A 17,870-nucleotide genomic window follows, 5' to 3' on the forward strand; every position below is an offset into this window, starting at 1 on the left:
ACCTCATTCTCAGCAAGCTGACACAAGAACAGAAAATGAAATACTGCATATTCTCGCTCATAGGTGGGTGATAAAAAAAGAGAACACTTGGACACAGGGAAGGGAGTACTACACACTGGGGTCTACTCGGGGGAATAGGGGAGGGACAGCAGGGGCGGATGGGGGGAGGGATAGCCTGGGGATAAATGCCAAATGTGGGTGAAGGGGAGGAAGGCAGCAAAACACACTGCCATGTGTGTACCTATGCAACTATCTTGCATGATCTGCACATGTACTTCAAAACCTAAAATGCAATAAAAAAAGAATGAAACAAAACAAACTGTCATTATTTAAGGGTAGTATATTGTCTACAAAATAAAAAGGGTATTTGCATTTTTAAAATTATACTTTAGGTGTATATTATATCTAGCATTTCTCTCCATGTTATCCCTCCCTACCCTCCCCATCCCCCACTGTCCCTCCCCTAACCCCCACAGCAGCCCCCAGTGTGTGATGTTCCTCTCTCTGAGTCTAAGTGTTCTTTTTGTTCAACACCCACCTATGAGTGAGAACATGTGGTGTTTGGTTTTCTGTTCTTGTGTCAGTTTGCTGAGAATGATGGTTTCCAGATTCATCTAAGTTTCTACAAAGGACAAAAACTCATCATTCTTTATGATTGTGTAGTATTCATGGTATATGTGCCACATTTTCTTTGTCCAGTCTATCATTGATGGGCAGTTGGGTTGGTTCCAGGTATTTGCTATTGTACACAGGGCTGCAATGAACATACATGTGCATGTGTCTTTATAGTAAAACCATTTATACCTCTTTGGGTATATACATAGTAATGGGATTGCTGGGTCAAATGAAATTTCTATTTCTAGATCCTTGAGAAATTGCCACACGGTCTTCCACAGTGGTTGAACTAATTTACACTCACACCAACTGTGTAGGAGTGTTCCTATTTCTCCACCCTCTCCAGCATCTGTTGTCTCCAGATTTATTAAATGATTGCCATTATAACTGGCGTGAGGTGGTATCTCAATGTGGTTTTGATTTGCATTTCTCTAATGACCAGTGATGATGAGCATTTTTTCACATGTTTGTTACACATCTTCTTTTGAAAAGTGTCTGTTCATATCCTTCACCCACTTTTGAATGGGGTTGTTTGTTTTTTTCTTGTATATCTGTTTTAGTTCTTTTAGATTCTGGATATTAGCCCTTTGTCAGATGGGTAGATTGCAAAATTTTTTTCCCATTCTGTTGGTTGCTGGTTCACTCTAATGATGGTTTCTTTTGCTGTACAGAGGTCTGAATTTTATTAAGATCCCATTTGTCTATCTTGGCTTTTGTTGCCTTTGCTTTTGGTGTTTTCGTCATGAAGTCCTTGCCTATGCCTATGTCCTGGATGGTTTTGCCTATGTTTTTTTCTAGTGTTTTTATGGTGTTAGGTTAATTGCATTTTTATATACCAGAAATGATCAGGTAAATATGTTATTAAAAATTATACTATGTAAAACATTCTTGCCTCTGCAGAGGTATGAGCTATATGGTTGTTTGCATTTGTCAAAACTCAACAAATTGTGCACGTGTATTTTTCTATTTTACTGTGTATATATTTCACCTGAAAAATGAACTGTAAACAAATGTTTAAAAAATAAAAAAGTTTAAAAATATTTATACTATTTTAAATTACAATCAAAATACATATTATCCTAGAACAAAATCTAGTGGGAAATGTGTAAGCCCTTATCTGGTAAAAACTATAAAGCTTTATTAAAACACATTAAATAAAACCTAAACAAATGAAGAGATATGTCATATTCATGGAGAGTCAGATTTGATATTGTGTTGGGGTGAATTCTCATGAATTGATTAACACTTTTAGAATTCCAACATCACAAGTTGATTTTAAAATTTGTATAGACTAGCAAAAAAACAAAAATAACCAAGACAGTTCTAAAGAACAAGATAGGAACTTGTATGATCAAATATCAAACTTTATTTTGAAGCTATCATAATTAAAACATTGTATATGGCACAAGGAAAGGTAAACGGAACACTACAGAGCTCAGTACTAGACCTACACACACACACATATGTATGGGCCATAGTCAATGTGAAGGAGAAAAAAATCCAAGGAAGAAGGGGAAAGAAAGGGAAAAGGTTGAAAGAAAAATATCCGCCTCTGTATATATACATTTAATCATATTCGAAAGTACCTTAATATTTATGAAATAGAGGGATATAACGTGGATAAATCACAGTTCAGTTTTCATACTGCAGGGCCTCTTGTTTAAAAACTATTAAGAATTTCAATACAGCTACAGTAGAACAGTAAACTAAATACAGAAAAACTTTTATTTTCTTGAGACAATGTCTTGGTCTGTCACCCAGGGTGGAGTGCAATAGTGCAATCTCGTCTCACAGCAACGTCCACCTCCTGGATTCAAGCGATTCTCCCACCTTAGCCTCCCAAGTAGCTGTGATTACAGACACACACCACCATGCCTGGCTAATTTTTGTGTTTTTGTAGAGATGGGGTTTCACCGTATTGGCCAGCCCAAAGTGCTAGAATTACAGGCATGAACCACTGCAGTCGACTGACTTTCCAAGCTTATGATTCATGTATAAATGCAGAGTCATATATCCATGAAGTCAGAGCTGCCAAGGAATATTCTATGGCTTTCTTTTTAGTTCAGGGTTCTAGTAATGAACTACTTTAAGTGGTATCATATTGCTTTGAACTTTGTGAATGTGAACTAATATGAAAAAAGTGCTGTACTGTTGGTGTTTTTATTCACAACTATATACAATATTCTCTGGAATTTTTTGTTATCTCAAATGCACCATTGTAACTCAATATCCAGAACGTTTTACTCAGAAACAGTTTCAGGGCATAGTCTAGTTCTGAGCACTTAGGGGAGTACTTTAAATTTTCTTTCATTACCCTAATAAATTTTCTATTGTTTGGCATTCTCCTGTGGCATTCATTTTCAAAATGGAAAGATTAACAGAATATTTCTCCAAGGCAATACTGATTTTCTTTTAGGTTGCTTTATTTTATAGTGTCAAATAAAATGAATAAATCAGTGTCCAAAGTTATATATATTTGAGATATTAATATGAATAATTGATAATGTGTAAGAATTGATTTCCAGAATTGAGTACAGTTGAGCCACACTCAAAATTAGTTCTTATACATCTTTTTAAAAATCTTATCCACTTTATGGAAGATATCTTGAAACATATAAATGAATAGAAGCTTCTGCAACATTATTTGGGATCTTCCAAAGAATGACTGATTTAATTCTTGTTTAATATTTTAATAGGTGTAATGCAACCACTTCAGTAGGTCCTACAAAGTTATAGTTGGAGTTGTACTAGTTATAGATGTGTGGTTGCTAGTTATATTAGATAGTGCTTCATGTGCCATTTGGGATAAAATCTACTGCAGAGCAAAATTTTCAAATGGATTATTTTATTTCAAATGAAGAATTCAGCACATCTGTAGACTCTATTTAGAAAAGTGATGAATAACTATAATTGCTTTCTTCTTACAGCTACTCTTAAAATGCTGTGGAAGCCTTTATCATTGATTTTGCACTAAATATTTTTGCAAGATTTTCTCACTGGAGTTTTGTACCTGCAGCTACAAGCTAGTGTTTTGGGGAGTTAATGTGTAGGGTAATCTACATTCGATATTGTTAGATGACCACTATTTCAAGTGGTTTTATTTGACCGCATCGTAACTAATTACCTGAAAATGTGAGCCAATAGCTGACCCTTCAAGAAAAAATCAATTTGCAGTTTTCACTGTTCACATGTCTGCCAGCTAACTAATCAACTGCAGATCTCTGTTCAACCCCAAAAGACACTTAGAATGGGAAACGAAATAGACTTAACCCTCCTCAAGGATGATCCCATTTAGCCACCAACAGAAAGGAATTGAACTGGATGACAGAAGGGCAGCATTGGATTAAGGGAATAGGGAAACATTTGGTGAAAATCCAAAGACCCACAGGAAAGGGATAAACTTTCCCACTTCAGTGGCTGGTCCCAAAAATCCCAGTTAAAAATAGTGGAGCTTTACTGTACATCACCTAGATTGTTTTAAACCAGTACTGATATACTCTCTCAATGCCGTCCTGAGCTTCCTTCCCTTCCCTCTCTAGTCTTTGTTTCCCTTTCAACCACAGGCTTCTGCTCTTCTGGGTCCAGTTTGTTTCTCACTTTTTGATTGTTTTTGATAAATTTTAACATCATAGAATTTATTGGTCATTTGAATAGCCTCTTTTATGATTTGCTGTTACTCATTCTACTGAATTCTTTATCTTCTCTTATTAATTTGTAGAAGTTATTTATATATTGGAGATAAGAGACTTTTAACTTTTGCTTATGTTGTAAATATTTTCTTCCACTCTGCTCTTCCCTTTTCATTCTTAAACGTGTCTTTTGGCAAACAGAAGTTAAAAATTTCATGTACTTAAATATGTGGTTTGGTTTCTTTATAGTTAGCATTTCTTATGTCCTATTTAATTCTTTCCTTACTCTAAAATCATGAAGCTATTCTCTACTATGTCATTTTTTTTTAAATTTTTTATTGGATTTTAGGTTTTGGGGTACATGAGCATAGAATGCAAGACAGTTGCGTAGGTACACACATGGCAGTGTGCCCTGCTTTTCTTCTCCCCTTCACGCACATTTGGCATTTCTCCCCAGGCTATCCCTCCCCACCTCCCCCTCCCACTGGCCCTCCCTTTTTCCCCACAATAGACCCCAGTGTTTAGTACTCCCCTTTCTGTGTCCATGTGTTCTCATTTTTCATCACCCACCTATGAGTGAGAATATGCGGTGTTTCATTTTTTGTTCTTGTGTCAGTTTGCTGAGGATGATGTTCTCCAGATTCATCCATGTCCCTACAAACGACACAAACTCATCATTTCTGATTGCTGCATAATATTCCATGGTGTATATGTGCCACATTTTTCCAATCCAGTCTATTATCAATGAGCATTTGGGTTGATTCCAGGTCTTTGCTATTGTAAACAGTGCTGCAATGAACATTCGTGTACATGTGTCCTTATAGTAGAATGATTTATAGTCTTTTGGATATATACCCAGTAATGGGATTGCTGGGTCAAATGGAATTTCTATTTCTAAGGCCTTGAGGAATCGCCACACTGTCTTCCACAATGGTTGAACTAATTTACACTCCCACCAACAGTGTAGAAGTGTTCCTTTTTCTCCACATCCTCTCCAGCATCTGTTGTCTCCAGATTTTTTAATGATCGCCATTCTAACTGGCGTGAGATGGTATCTCAATGTGGTTTTGATTTGCATCTCTCTAATGACCAGTGACAATGAGCATTTTTTCATATGATTGTTGGCCTCATATATGTCTTCTTTCGTAAAGTGTCTGTTCATATCCTTTGCCCACTTTTGAATGGGCTTGTTTGTTTTTTTCCTGTAAATCTGTTTGAGTTCTTTGTAAATTCTAGATACCAGCCCTTTGTCAGATGGGTAGACTGCGAAAATTTTTTCCCATTCTGTTGGTTGCCGATCCACTCTAGTGACTGTTTCTTTTGCCGTGCAGAAGCTGTGGAGTTTGATTAGGTCCCATTTGTCTATTTTGGCTTTTGTTGCCAATGCTTTTGGTGTTTTGTTCATAAATTCCTTGCCTACTCCAATGTCCTGGATAGTTTTGCCTAGATTTCCTTCTAGGGTTTTTATGGTGCCAGGTCTTATGTTTAAGTCTTTAATCCATCTGGAGTTAATTTTAGTGTAAGGTGTCAGGAAGGGGTCCAGTTTCTGCGTTCTGCACATGGCTAGCCAGTTTTCCCAACACCATTTTTTAAACATGGAATTCTTTCCCCATTGCTTGTTTTTGTCAGGTTTATCAAAGATTGTATAGTTGTATGTATGTTGTGTTGCCTCCGGTGCCTCTGTTTTGTTACATTGGTCTATATCTCTGTTTTGGTACCAGTACCATGCTGTTTTGATGACTGTAGCCTTGTAGTATAGTTTGAAATCCGGTAGTGTGATGCCCCCCGCTGTGTTCTTTTTGCTTAGAATTGACTTGGCTATGCGGGCTCTCTTTTGGTTCCATATGAAGTTTATGGTGGTTTTTTCCAGTTCTGTGAAGAAAGTCAGTGGTAGCTTGATGGGGATAGCGTTGATTCTGTAAATTACTTTGGGCAGTATAGCCATTTTCACGATATTAATTCTTCCTAATTATGAACATGGAATGTTTCTCCATCTGTTTGTGTCCTCTCTGACTTCGTTGAGCAGTGGTTTGTAGTTCTCCTTGTAGAGGTCTCTTACGTTCCTTGTGAGTTGTATTCCAAGGTATTTTATTCTTTTTGTAGCAATTGCAAATGGCAGTTCGCTCTTGATTTGGCTTTCTTTAAGTCTGTTGTTGGTGTAGACGAATGCTTGTGATTTTTGCACATTGATTTTATATCCTGAGACTTTGCTGAAGTTGCTTATCAGTTTCAGGAGTTTTTGGGCTGAGGCGATGGGGTCTTCTAGGTATACTATCATGTCGTCTGCAAATAGAGACAATTTGGCTTCCACCTTTCCTATTTGAATACCCTTTATTTCTTTTTCTTGCCTGATTGCTCTGGCTAGAACTTCCAGTACTATATTGAATAGGAGTGGTGACAGAGGGCATCCTTGTCTGGTGCCAGATTTTAAAGGGAATGCTTCCAGATTTTGCCCATTCAGTATGATATTGGCTGTTGGTTTTTCATAAATAGCTTTTATTACTTTGAGATACATTCCATCGATACCGAGTTTATTGAGGGTTTTTAGCATAAAGGGCTGTTGAATTTTGTCAAATGCCTTCTCTGCGTCGATTGAGATAATCATGTGGTTTTTGTTTTTGGTTCTGTTTATGTGGTGAATTACGTTGATAGACTTGCATATGTTGAACCAGCCTTGCATCCCTGGGATGAATCCTACTTGATCATGATGAATAAGTTTTTTGATTTGCTGTTGCAATCGGCTTGCCAATATTTTATTGAAGATTTTTGCATCTACGTTCATCATGGATATTGGCCTGAAGTTTTCTTTTCTCATTGGGTCTCTGCCGGGTTTTGGTATCAGGATGATGTTGGTCTCATAAAATGATTTGGGAAGTATTCCCTCTTTTTGGATTGTTTGAAATAGTTTTAGAAGGAATGGTACCAGCTCCTCCTTGTGTGTCTGGTAGAATTCGGCTGTGAACCCGTCTGGACCTGGGCTTTTTTTGTGTGGTTGGCTCTTAATTGCTGCCTCAACTTCAGACCTTGTTATTGGTCTATTCATAGTTTCAGCTTCCTCCTGGTTTAGGCTTGGGAGGACACAGGCGTCCAGGAATTTATCCATTTCTTCCAGGTTTACTAATTTATGCGCATAGAGTTGTTTGTAATATTCTCTGATGATGGTTTGAATTTCTGTGGAATCTGTGGTGATGTCCCCTTTATCATTTTTTATTGCATCTATTTGGTTGTACTCTCTTTTATTTTTAATCAATCTGGGTAGTGGTCTGTCTATTTTGTTGATCTTTTCAAAAAACCAGCTCTTGGATTTATTGATTTTTTGAAGGGTTTTTCGTGTCTCAATCTCCTTCAGCTCAGCTCTGATCTTAGTTATTTCTTGTCTTCTGCTGGGTTTTGAGTTTTTTTGATCTTGCTCCTCTAGCTCTTTCAATTTTGACAATAGGGTGTCAATTTTGGATCTCTCCATTCTCCTCATATGGGCACTTATTGCTATATACTTTCCTCTAGAGACTGCTTTAAATGTGTCCCAGAGGTTCTGGCACGTTGTGTCTTCGTACTCATTGGTTTCGAAGAACTTCTTTATTTCTGCCTTCATTTCGTCATTTACCCAGTCAACATTCAAGAGCCAGTTGTTCAGTTTCCATGTAGCTGTGCGGTTCTGGGTCGGTTTCTGAATTCTGAGTTTTAACTTGATTGCACTATGGTCTGAGAGGCTGTTTGTTATGATTTCAGTTGTTTTGCATTTGTTGAGCAGTGCTTTACTTCCAATTATGTGGTCAATTTTAGAGTAGGCGTGATGTGGTGCTGAGAAGAATGTGTATTCTGTGGATTTGGGGTGGAGAGTTCTGTAAATGTCTATCAGGTTTGCTTGTTTCAGGTCTGAGTTCAAGCCCTGGATATACTTGTTGATTTTCTGTCTAGTTCATCTGTCTAGTATTGACAGTGGAGTGTTAAAGTCTCCCACTATGATTGTGTGGGAGTCTAAGTTTTTTTGTAAGTCATTAAGAACTTGCCTTATGTATCTGGGTGCTCCTGCATTGGGTCCATATATGTTTAAAATCCTTAGCTCTTCTTGTTGTACTGATCCTTTTACCATTATGTAATGGCCTTCTTTGTCTCTTTTGATCTTTGTTGCTTTAAAGTCTATTTTATCAGAGATGAGAATTGCAACTCCTGCTTTTTTTTGCTTTCCATTAGCTTGGTAAATCTTCCTCCATCCCTTTATTTTGAGCCTTTGTGTATCCTTGCATGTGAGATGGGTTTCCTGGATACAGCACACTGATGGGTTTTGGATTTTTAACAAATTTGCCAGTCTGTGTCTTTTGATTGGTGCATTTAGTCCATTTACATTTAGGGTTAATATTGTTATGTGTGAATTTGATACTGCCATTTTGATGCTAAGTGGCTGTTTTGCCTGTTAGTTGTTGTAGATTCTTCATTATGTTGAAGCTCTTTGGCATTCAGTGTGATTTTGGAATGTCTGGTACTGGTTGATCCTTTCTATGTGTAGTGCCTCTTTTAGGAGCTGTTGTAAAGCAGGCCTGGTGGTGACAAAATCTCTGAGTACTTGCTTGTTCGCAAAGGATTTTATTTTTCCTTCACTTCTGAAGCTCAGTTTGGCTGGATATGAAATTCTGGGTTGAAAGTTCTTTTCTTTAAGAATGTTGAATATTGGCCCTCACTCTCTTCTGGCTTGTAGTGTTTCTGCCGAGAGATCTGCTGTGAGTCTGATGGGCTTCCCTTTGTGGGTGACCCGACCTTTCTCTCTGGCTGCCCTTAGTATTCTCTCCTTTATTTCAACCGTGTTGAATCTGACGATTATGTGCCTTGGGGTTGCTCTTCTTGCGGAATATCTTTGTGGTGTTCTCTGTATTTCCTGCAATTGAGTGTTGGCCTGTCTTGCTAGGTGGGGGAAGTTTTCCTGGATGATGTCCTGAAGAGTATTTTCCAGCTTGGATTCATTCTCTTCGTCCCCTTCTTGTACACCTATCAAATGTAGGTTAAGTCTTTTCACATAGTCCCACATTTCTTGGAGACTTTGTTCATTCCTTTTTGCGCTTTTTTCTCTAATCTTGGTTTCTCGTTTTATTTCATTGAGTTGATCTTTGACTTCAGATATTCTTTCTTCTGCTTGGTCAATTCGGCTATTGAAACTTGCGGTTGCTTTGCGAAGTTCTCGTATTGTGTTTTTCAGCTCCTTTAATTCATTCATATTCCTCTCTAAGTTATCCATTCTTGTTATCATTTCCTCGAATCTTTTTTCAAATCTTTTTTCAAGGTTCTTAGTTTCTTTGCATTGATTTAATACATGATCTTTTAGCTCACAAAAGCTTCTCATTATCCATCTTCTGAAGTCTAATTCCGTCATTTCGTCACAGTCATTCTCCGTCCAGCTTTGTTCCCTTGCTGGTGAGGAGTTTTGGTCCTTTCTAGGAGGCGAGGTGTTCTGGTTTCGGGTGTTGTCCTCCTTTTTGCGCTGGTTTCTTCCCATCTTTGTGGATTTGTCCGCTGGTCGTCTGCGTAGTTGCTGATTTTTCGATTGGGTCTCTGAGTGGACACCCAGAATGTTGATGATGAAGTATTTCTGTTGCTTGGTTTTCCTTCTACCAGTCTAGCCCCTTCGCTCTACGACTGCTGAGGTCCGCTCCAGACCTTGCTTGTCTGGGGTGCACCTCTAGCAGCTGTGGCACAGCGAGGGATGCTACCAGTTTCTTTTTCTGCTATCTTTGTCCCAGGATGATGCCTGCCTAATGTCAGTCTTTTGGATATAGAGGGGTCAGGGAGCTGCTTGAGGAGACAGTTTGTACTTTATAGGGGTTTAATTGCTGAGCTGTGCGCTCTGTTGTTCCTTCAGGGCTGTTAGGCTGCTATGTTTTATTCTGCTGCAACAGAGCTCATCAAAAAACCCTTTTTTTTTTTTTTTTTTTTCTAAAATGCTCTGTGGTGAGGGGTTTGGGCTTTATTTTTGGATGTTTGATGAGGTGTCCTGCCCAGCTAGAAGGCAAACTAGCCAGTGTTTGGTTGCCAGGCTCTGCCCTGCTGTTGTGTGATTCGCCCTGCTCCTGCAGGCTCTGCTGTGGTCTCCGCCACGCCCTGCGGCGGAGTCTCTTCGTTGTAGCATGTTGCCTCAGCAATGGCAGGCTGTGTCAGCAGTGGGCGTGTATCTCAGTAGGGAGGGGTTGCCTCAGCAACCGCTGGCTGCGTCAGCAGTGGGCGTGTATCTCAGTTGGGGCGGGTTGCCTCGGTAGTGGTGACGCCCCTCCCCCACAGAGCGTCTCGGGCCGTCTGCTTGGGATAGTTTGAAATCGCGGTTTTGTTCGTCCCACTGGGTATCCCAAACGATCTTCCCTGCAATCCCCTGGGCTGGGCTACTGTGCAAGTCTCATTCAGTCTCAAGTCCAGCCCTCTCAAGTCTCAGGTTGCTGGTTCAACAAGGCACCCGGACAAGCGCGCCCTGTGGGGATTGCTGGGTAGGGCCGGCCGCCGCCGCCCCAGCTGCCGGCTTCGCCAGGCAGTAGGTCTGCCTGGCGTCCCGTGTCTTTTTATACTTGGGAGTTTCCCCGTTCTGTGGGTAACAAAGATCAGTCTGGAAATGCAGCACTGACTCACCGTTTGCGGATTCAACACGGGCTCCAATCCTGGGTTGTTCTCACAGCGCCATCTTGAGTCCCCTCCCTACTATATCATCTTAATGTTTTTTTCATATTTATGTCTAAAAATTTAAAATTACTATTTATGATTTGCTCTTACTCATTGTTCTACTGAATTGTTTATATTTTCTTATAAATTTTTAGAAGTTATTTATATATTTGATAAGAGACCTTTAACTTTTGTTTGTGTCAGGCTGGGTTCAAGTTTTTTCTCAATATGGATATTTAATTGTCCCAATATTATAATTTTATATCACCAATATATATTATAATATTATAATATATCAACAAGATCCCTTTCTCCCCACTGCCCTATGATATCACCTTTCTCATAAATCAAGCTCCCATGTGTGGTTAAGTCTGTCTTTGGCTGTCTTTCAGTTTCATTGGTTTATTTGTCTATCCTTATAATCCTCATCCAATCTCTTAATTTGTTCCAGTGTATTACAACTGAAGCTTCATAGTCTTGATAATCAGAAGTCCACTGTTACTCTTGTAAAAATTTCTTAGCTATTGACCCTTGGAATCTCTGTTTAAATGTAGACTCACCTGTCAAGTTTCATTTTTTTTTAAAAAAAGAACTATTAAAGGTGTTTGCTTTAATAGTTTCACCTGTCAAGTTTCATTTGTTTTAAAAAAAAGAACTATTAAAGGTGTTTGCATTGAATATATGGATCCATCTGGGAAGAATTCTCTTTGACAATTTAATTTCTCCAATCCATGAATATAGTCTTTTCTATTAATTAGAGTATTTAGGTCTTACTTTATTTATCTTAATAGTGTTTTGCAATTTTTGGCATGGTGGCCTTGCATATCTTTTGTTAGACTTAGTTTTAGGTATTTGATATTTTTGAAGTTGTTATAAATGACATCCTTTTATTTTTTATTGCTAGTATATAGAAATGCAAATAAATTTTAAAATATTGCTTCTAGTAACTTTGCTAAACCCACTTATGAATTCTTTTGATTTGGCTGTAGGTTCTTTTCAACTGTCAGCCTAAAATAATAAAATGGTCAGAATCTAATTAAAGATAGTTGATTTAAGAGCAATATTTGAAGACAGCCCACCTGAAAGCACCAACTCCAGAGGAATAGAGTAAGCATTCTGAAGTAGGGAAGTTCAGGTTTCATTCCTGTCGGCAGAGACAGGGGAGTTTTTAGCAGGATTACAACATTTTCCATATAAGGTTGGTGCATAGTTACAGACTTTGATTAAATATAGGCTGTGTTTCTTTTTGGGAAGATACATTTAACTTTTTAAACGTTTTTTATGTTTACAGACAGAGTAATTGTCATCAGTTTTCTGTCATCTTATCTAGCAAATCAAAACAAAAATGGGGAAGTTAATCTAACAAGGGCCATTAATGAAGAAAGCAGGAGGTTTTTTCTCTGACATTATTTAATTCTCTCTAGTCATTGTACAGACCAAGGAAAATAAGAAAGCAAGTTAATCTATAATCTGAGAATAGAAGTGTAACTACATGTGATTCAGATCACAGTCACTAGGTGTACCTGAATGCGATGAAGAGAATGAATCCAAGCTGGAAAATACTCTTCAGGATATTATTCAGGAAAACTTTCCCAACCTAGCAAGGCAGGACAATATTCAACTCCAGATAATACAAAGAACACCACAAAGATATTCCTCAAGAAGAGCAACCCCAAGGCCCATAATTGTTAGATTCACCAGGTTTGAAACGAAGGAGAAAATACTAAAGGCAGCCAGAGAGAAAGGCCAGGTTACCCACAAAGGGAAGCCTATCAGACTTACAGCAGACCTTTCAGCAGAAACCCTACAAGCCAGAAGAGAGTGGGGGCCAATATTCAACATCCTTAAAGAAAATAACTTTCAGCCCAGAATTTCATATCCAGCCAAACTAAACTTCACAACTGAAGGAAAAATAATTTTTTTTATGAACAAGCAAGTACTCAGAGATTTTATTACCACCAGGCCTGCTTTACAAGAGCTTCTGAAAGAAGCATTACACATAGAAAGGAACAACCAGTATTAGCCTTTCCAAAAATATACCAAAACGTAAAGAGCATCAACATAATGAAGAATTTACATCAACGAATGGACAAAACAGCCAGATAACATCAAATGGTAGTAATCCTAAATTTAAATCGACTAAATCCCTTAATCAAAAGATACAGCCAAAATCCAATAGTATGCTGCATCCAGACCCATTTCACATGCAAGGATACATAAAGACTCAAAACGAAGGGGTGGAGAAAGATTTACCAACCAAATGGAGAGCAAAAATAAATAAACAAATAAAAAACAGGAATTGCAATTCTCACCTCTGATAAAATAGATTTTAAAGCAACAAAGGTATAATGGTAAAAGAATCAATGCAACAAGAAGAGCTAATGATCCTAAATATATACGCACTCAATACAGGAACACCCAGATACATAAGACCTGTAAAGAGACTTAGACTCCCTAGACTCCCACACAATAATAGTGGGAGACTTCAACATCAATATTAGATAGATCAATGAGACAGAAAATTCATAAGGATTTCCAAGACTTGAACTCAGATCCAGAACAAGTAAACTTAATAAACATTCATAGAACTCTCCACTTTAAATACACAAAATATACATTCTTATCAGTATCACATCACACCTACTCATAGGTTTAAATGAAATATTGATCAGCCATTATTAAGCACAATTATTGGTATAAAAGAGGTTTTCAATACCCATTTTTAGAATAAAACAACATTCCTGTTCTCTCTCCCTCTTTTTCTTCCTCTGTCTTCCTCTCCTTCGCCTCCTTCATTCCTTTTCTTTCTCTCTCAAAAAAAAAAAAATTAACTAAGTGTGGTGGCACTCCATCCCCCAGGTTCAAGCGAGTCAAAAAAAAAAAAAAAAAAAGAAAGGCCAATTAATAACCCTACAACAATCTCTAAGTGTTCTAGTGAAAGGAAGGGTCTCACATCTCTCACTTTCTTTTTTTTTTAAATATATATTTTACTGCATTTTAGGTTTTGGGGTACATATGAATAACATGCAAGATTGTTGCATGGGTACACATATGGCAGTGTGGTTTGCTGCCTTCCTCCCCATCACCTATATCTGGCATTTCCCCCCATGTTATCCCTCCCCAACTCCCCTCCCCCTGCTGTCCCTCCCCTAGTTCCCCGCAACAGACCCCAGTGTGTGATGCTCCCCTCCCTGTGTCCATGTGTTCTCATTGTTCAACACTGCCTATGAGTGAGAACATGTAGTGTTTAAAAAAAAAAACAAAACAGATCACAGTCACATCTCTCTCAAAGCTTAAAATATTATCAGGGTTCCAACAGCTTTCAAATTTTATTTATTTTCACACAATAATCATATCTATGAATAAGATGTTTTATTTCTTTATTTCCAATAACTTTGTTATTTATGTATTGTTCTTTCATACTGCACTGGCTAGGGCCTTCACTGTCCTTCAGTGTTGCACATTGAATAAAAGTAGTAATAAAAGACAATCCTGTCTTGTTATAAATCCTAAAAAGAGAGCTTTCAACATTTTACTATTAAGTGTGACATTCATCAAAGGTTCTTTTACAAATATTCTTAATTAGGTTAAGAAAATTCCCTTATAGTTCAAGTTTGCTAGGAATGTTTTTCTTTTTAAATCACATATGGGTTTTGAATTTTACCAAATAATTTTTGTGTAACTACTGAGGTGATATACTATTATTCTCTTTTATTCTATTGACTGATTTTATTTTTCACCTAAGACCAAAATACAAAATAGCATTCTTGGAATAAACCCAATGTGGTCATGAAATTTTTTTTCACTAAATATTACTGGATTCTATCTGCATCACTAGAGTATAAGTTTCATGAAGGCAGAGTTTTTTTGTCTGTTTTGTTGTTGTTGTGTGTTTTACTGCCCTGTCTGTATGGCATATTTATTGGATGAATGAATAAAGAAATAAATAAATTCCTCTAGGATTGTAACAACCTCTATTCTGGCTGTGAATAGAGGGCCCTGAGATTCTGGTTGCCTGTTATGGGGCCATTTCTCTTGGTTGCAAAAAGCTCCACGTCTCCCCAGGATGGGGTACTACATATTTCTGAACAGCATATACCCAAACAACTCAGGGATCGAGCCTTTTCCTCTCTTGGTTTCTCATAAACACAGCTTTGCCTCTCTGCCTGTTCCTCATCCCATTCATGGTTTGGGAGCCCCTAAATTTTTATATCCAAGATTTAGCAGCGCAATGGCCACTCACTTAACTAGTCTTTAGTGCAACTCACACAATTGGCACAGATGCCTAGGGGCCTGAAGACAAGACTTGGAATCCCATACTCTGGCAAGAACTTTAATTTGTTTTGTGTCACTCACTCTTGAAACTCATCTCTGAATGGGCTGCAAGAACTGAGGCATATGTCTTTCATCAGGAATCATGAAATAGAACTAAGCCTTCAGCACATAGACATCATCAGACAATAAATAGATGCTCACCTATTTTCCTCTCTCAAAAAGCATAAGAAATGTTTTCTAATATTAAGCAATTCATTTCCAAACATTTTAAAGTTAATGAGAAAAATAAATCTCATTTTTAAGTGGTCAGTGTACCATGAAGTTAGCAAGCTAATTAAGAATAAAAATGACAGCTATATTATGGTTTCTTTACTGGGGACATTGTGATTCTAACTGTAAAAAAAGTTAAATCCATAAACAAAATGCTTGAACTTAAGTTGGCTTAGAAAGTCACAGAGCTCTTCAGGACTCCACTTCTGCCCCACTCTTCAGGGCTCCTTGAACTTTTGCCTCAGGGGGTTTCCAATGCATTCCAGTTCTTCAACAAACTTGGGTTTCCTGGCTTTAGAGGTATACAAACACACTTACCTCTTTGACCTGGAACATTCTTTCTGGTCAACATCTTTACCTGGCTAACTTCAACATATCAGATAACTTAAATGTTACTTCCTCTTAGAAGTACTCCCTGATGGTGGGGCAAGGTGGCTCACGCCTGTAATTACAGCACTTTGGGAGGCTGAGGCAGGCAGGTCATTTGGGGTAGGAGTTTGAGACCAGCCTAGCCAACATGGTGAAACCCTGACTCTACTAAAAATACAAAAATTATCTGGGCGTGGTGGTGCACACCTGTAATCTCAGCTACTTGAGAGGCTGAGGCAAGTCCATCACTTGAACCCAGGAGACAGAGGCTGCAGTGAGCCAAGATCACATCACTGCACTCCAGCCTGGGTGACAGAGTGAGACTTTGTCTAAAAAAGAAAAAAAGAAATACTCCCTGACAAGCTCCCCACCTCCACCCCGCCAAAAGATAGGAATGTCCTCTGTAATACAGTTATATAGTACTTTGAATTTTTCTCAGTAATTTCTCATGAAATTCATTTAATTCCTTGTCTTTCCTAGAAACAGTAAGCTTTCAGGTGAGGGACCATGCTCTCTTGCTCATAATTGAATCCCCAGGCCTTGGAGCAGTACCTAGCACATTTCAGGGGTTCAAATATTTATTGAAGAATGCATGAATTAAAATCTTAAACTGCCTTATATTCCTGAATTATTAGTGTTAACCATGCACCTTTCCAAGCCGACCTAGAGCTGGTTACAGAATCCTGGTGCCTGCAGCCTGAAGAGCTCTTGAGAATGTCATTTCCCCCAGATGAGGTTATATGATTTAGTACTAAGAGCTGTTGCCCAATGCTCCATAAGAAGCCAACTGTCTGGGTTTGAATCCCTGCTTCACTATATACTAGCCAAGTGACCTTAGACAAATGACTTAATTTCCATGAGCCTCGACTTCCTCATGGTTCAACAGATGACGTTAGTACCTCTCTAGTAATGTTGTTGTTGAAGAATTAGAGGAATTTGATAGAGTGCCTGGCACATGATGTCTGCCTGATGAATGCCATTCATTGATTTAACAGCCTCTTACAGGGTAATTGGAGTTCCAGCAGAGGATCCCTGGGGGAGGGGATATTCAGTTCTCTTGTAAACAGGTAGTGGAAATTCCACTGCTGAAATGGGAAGGTTTCAGCCACCTCATCTGAAAACAGAGTTGGTGCTACTGAATTCCCCACAGTCTAAAACAGATTCTGATCACCAGAGTCGGGAAGGATATATACATTTAAGGAGACGTCATGGCTCCTCTTTGAATTTCTAGTTCAACATGGAAAGACTAAATGTAAACAGGGGTAAATCCTCAAGAAGATGAACTTCCTCCCTCATCATCTTACTCCAGTGAATTATGTTGAAAGAGCAATAACCGGCCAGGTGTGGTGGCTCATGCCTGAAATCCCAGCACTTTGGGAGGCCGAGGCAGGTGGATTGCCTGAGGTTTGGGAGTTCGAGACCAGCCTGAACAACATGGATAAACCTTGTCTCTACTAAAAACACAAAAAATTAGCTGCACATGGTGGTGCATGCCTGTAATCCCAGCTACTCCAGAGACTGAGGCAGGAGAATTGCTTGAACCCAGGAGGCAGAGGTTGCAGTCAGCCGAGATGGTGCCATTGCACTCCAGCCTGGTTAACAAGAGCAAAACTCAGTCTCAAAAAAGAAACAGCAATAACCGTAGGCATACCTGTGGACTGTTGCCTAGGCTTTCCCAGCCAGCAAGCAGAATACAGAGGTCAGTAGTTGCTCAAACAGGTAGAAGATAGTAATGGGAGTCTGTGGGGTACATTAGTGTCTCACGCTGTGGGTCCACCAGCCTAATTCCTCTCCCATGCCCGCTTCTCACTTGCCATCCTCTGGCCCAGGTGGTTTTTGACCCAGCTCTGATGGATAAGATATAACGATGTCTATGTGCTGGGGTCTCTGGGAAAGTTTTTGCTTTCCTGATAAAAAGGCAAAAAATGGGCTAGCATGCCTCATTTTGCCCTTTGTTCTCCCTTCTCCCTGCCTGGAACATGAACAGATGTGATGTTTCAAGATGTAGCAGCCACTTACAATCACAAAGCAGCAAACATGAAGACAAATGCCTCCAAGCCAAGGATGGTAGTGGAG

This window comes from Callithrix jacchus, chromosome 9, assembly GCF_049354715.1.
Source record: "Callithrix jacchus isolate 240 chromosome 9, calJac240_pri, whole genome shotgun sequence".
In the NCBI taxonomy this organism is placed as follows: domain Eukaryota; kingdom Metazoa; phylum Chordata; class Mammalia; order Primates; family Cebidae; genus Callithrix; species Callithrix jacchus.